This window comes from Urocampus carinirostris, chromosome 2 (assembly GCF_059441175.1).
Source record: "Urocampus carinirostris isolate Australia breed hairy pipefish chromosome 2, RoL_Ucar_1.0, whole genome shotgun sequence".
Classification (NCBI taxonomy): Eukaryota; Metazoa; Chordata; class Actinopteri; order Syngnathiformes; family Syngnathidae; genus Urocampus; species Urocampus carinirostris.
In genome coordinates this window covers 42207668-42211356 of record NC_142350.1, presented here as the reverse complement: position 1 = coordinate 42211356, position 3689 = coordinate 42207668, and the positions used below count along the sequence as shown (strand labels likewise).

Sequence of the window (3689 nt, the reverse complement as noted above, 5' to 3'; positions counted from 1 at the left end):
GATTAAGGGCGTCACAAATAAACATGACTTGACTTGACTTGTGAATGTAAATAGTATGCATTTATATAGAGATTTTCAAGTCACTGAAGACCTCCCAAAGCGCTTTACAATGTGCTTCACAAGTACTCATTCACACACACTCACATGCCGATAGTCGCGTCAGCCATTCAAGGCAACTACCAGCTTGTGGGGGGCATTAGGTATTCAATGTCTTGCCCAAGGACACCTCGACATATAACATGGAGGAGTCGGGAATCGAACCTGCGAGCGCTTTACCTCCTGAGCTTCTGCCTTCCCCAATATAACCATATTTGAGGCAAAACTAATGAACTTCTATGTGACTTTCCAAGGTTTTTTTAACAACATAAATTGATTCCATTTTTTTTTCAATCAAAAGGTTTCATTGCACCTGTGGAATGCTTGAATATTTGGTGGTACTCATGGTGGTAGTAATATGGGAACCAATGATTTCTGCTTTGACATGAATTCCTGTACAACACACAAAAACTACAAACAAACCCACACTGCCTATCAGCCTACCTGGTTTGTCGGCCCATTAACAACCAGACTGAAAGAAAACCTGGTGGCTGGCCTCAGAGAATCCAACAGTCAGCCAGCTGTTGCAGAAATCCAGAAAAGTTTAGGGAAGCTGGCAACAGTATTTAGGGAGGAAAGTAAACAAAATTAAGAAATCAATTCAAATCAAAAATAGTTATTATTTCACAAAGAATTTAGTGTGATTAAAATCAGAATATTGCCGATATGGAGGTTATTCAATGCCGTGTACATGTACACGGACATCCGATTATGATCGTCAATGGTCCAATTGGTAGCACCGTAAATTCCGGACATTTTAAGTGGAAGACTGATTTTGTACATACACAAGCCGCACCTGTATATAAGCCGCATGCGCCCACATTTAAACATGAAACACAAACACAAAATTGACTCTAACCCGACTTCAAGTTCCGCGTTTGAGACTAAATGTGGGGTTTTTAAGGGTTATTTAGCTATCTTCGTTATTCATTATCCATTATCCGTTATCGGTCAGTTCATAATACGCTACAAAGCCTAGGAGCCGGGACACTTACTCTCAGCCAAAAGGCCAAGCTAAGGTCCTAGCCTTAAAGCCTTGCTGCGATCATTGCGAATGCACCGTTCCCGGAGGTACTGCAATACCGGGCCGATGCGTGGAGTGGACAGAGCAAGCTCTTATTCCATCTCCAGAATGCAAAAATCAAAGCATAACACCGGAGAGCCACTGAGCGTTCAGCCGCTGAGCCACTGAGCGTTCAGCCGCTGAATGTCCTTCATTAAAGTCCACAGTCCAAAAATCACAGCCGGCAAAATGAACGGAAATTGATACCGGTACTTAAGGTTTGATGCAGACCTGCAGAGTCCGGGTCCCGTTGAAAGTAATCCAAGGAAAAAAGTGTATATTTCCAAAGGTAAGGGTGGGAAAAATATATCAGATGAACACATTTACTCACGCAACTCCTTTTTCTTTAACCAACTTTTTACCCCCTCTTCTTTCCTTGTCTGTCCCTCACCTTTAGCGGTCCCCACTTAAACTCGGCACCCCGCGTTTGTTCCGCCCCTCATTTTTCGTTCACCAGCGCAAAACATATCAGAATAAGTGTCTAAAATAAATACATTACAAAAATATACAGTTGCAAATACATATTATACATGGGTTACACATATTTACAAAGAAAGACGGTACACTGAGAGAGTTTTCAAAGCTTTAATAATAATAATATAGCTTTGACAGGGCAGTTAATGGTAGCAACACTCGAGCGCCGCTAGTGGCCGTTAGAAAAATTATATAAATTGTCCGCATCACTGAATATGCCGCAGGGTTGAAAGTTAGGGAAAAAAGTAGCGGCTTATAGTCCGTAATTTACGGTATGTAACATTATTTGAAAAGAGAGTTAGAAGGGAAAAAAGACATTATAGGCATCAAACCAAGTGCAAATAGCCAGTCCTTCTTCATTGCTCACTGCGGCCAGAACATGCACGCGAGAGTACAACAGACAGAACCTGTGATTAGCAAAGCATGACATACCTTACAGTTGGAAAACCAAATCTCTCATTTTCTTTGTTGACTCCACCAGAGACGGTGTAAATGATGGTGTACAGACGAAAAACCTGATCTGATGAGTTTTGGTTTCCATTCCCTTTGTAGTTTAAAAGGTTGCTTTGATGTACTAAGAAAACATGGTTCATGGTAAAAGATAATAAATAGCATTTAAATCTAAATTGAGATCCCCTTTTATTATCTGATGTCTCTGTTGATTTATTTTATATTGCACTTGACTTGCCTAATTTGTGTGTAAAATTACAAATTTTTGTAACCAGCTCGAGTTACGAGAAGTCGCCCCTAAATGTTTCTTGACATATAGCAGAAGGCTCGACGTTGTCAAAGTGTATTTAAAAAAAGAAGACTAGATATATTTATTTTGTTTGCCTTATTCAAAGGCCATTTTTTTCCCCGTACGAAATTTCCTTGATCTCTTGGACAAATGTGATTCTTGGTGAGCTGAGTGGCGAGCTACCCCAGACCAAGAATCCGCATCGAGGATCTGATTTATCATAGAGCTCTGAATCAAGGATTCCTTTGATCTTGACTGTGGACTCGGGAACTTTGAGTAAACCACCGATACTGATGGATTTGGGATTCCCTAAATTGGAAAACATCTGAATTTGTTTTCTTTGCTTATTTGATGAACCTTCTTTCATTTGAATTGCCATTGAAATTTTGTGACTTTTTATTTTGACACGAAATTCATTAATGCTCATAAATGTAAATTTTGTGATTAATAATAGCTCATCAACAGAGTAGATGTCCACTTATCAAACTAAAATCGAGAAAAAAACCAGCATTGGTTAATCAAATTTAGGATTTCTCATCCAACACCTTAAACCTAAAATAAGAGTCTTCTTTTACAATAATTTGTGTTAAATGTTGTAATATTTTACCACTCATCAAACCTATAACTAGTCCTGTAGCTTTTCTTCCCTCTGCCCAACAGCATAGGTGCTACAAGTAGTTTGTAGGTTGTCCTTTCATTTTAGACTTACCCGTGCATTCATCGGATTTAGCTGATCCGACAACTTGTCCGGATTGGTGCGGATGCTTAGCTTTTCCATCCAAAATATATTTTTTTTCTTCATTGGTGCTGCAAATAATAGTGGGCATGTAGTACGGATACAAATTACACACACAAGCTCAGGCTAACGTGCTAAACAAGTCTAATTGGTTTATTTCTCAGAGATATTGCAATTTTCTTTTTTCAGCCCTAACAGCGAAAATGTCACTATTGTATCCATGCATACAAAGTGTAACGTCAATGGCAACCAATGGACAAGCACAGCATGAGCTACAACAATAGAGGACACATTTGGAACTAGGAAGAAGAAAATACTGTACTTCCTAAATTGCAGCGATTGACTTTAAAAGTCGAATATCAAAGCAAAATGCGCAAACATCATTTTGCATACTGACGTTGCTCTTGCTTTCCATCTTGGAATCAACTTGCCATGTAAACAATTTATTCGGGTCGGTGCAAACATACCCATTATAAATCTGTAACGTTTTCGGAAGTAGACCCAAAAGCAGGGACACCAGAAATGAGGCAGGTGTGCTCATCAAAGGATGGTACTTAATAACAATAAAAGATTAACAGACG

At 39.3% G+C, this 3689-nt stretch overlaps 1 pseudogene; it reads right to left on the bottom strand.

Moving 5' to 3' along the window:
- Positions 1-1145: 1145 nt before the first annotated feature.
- LOC148371927 (U2 spliceosomal RNA) lies at positions 1146-1270 on the bottom strand (annotated as a pseudogene).
- Between the last annotated feature and the right edge of the window lie 2419 nt (positions 1271-3689).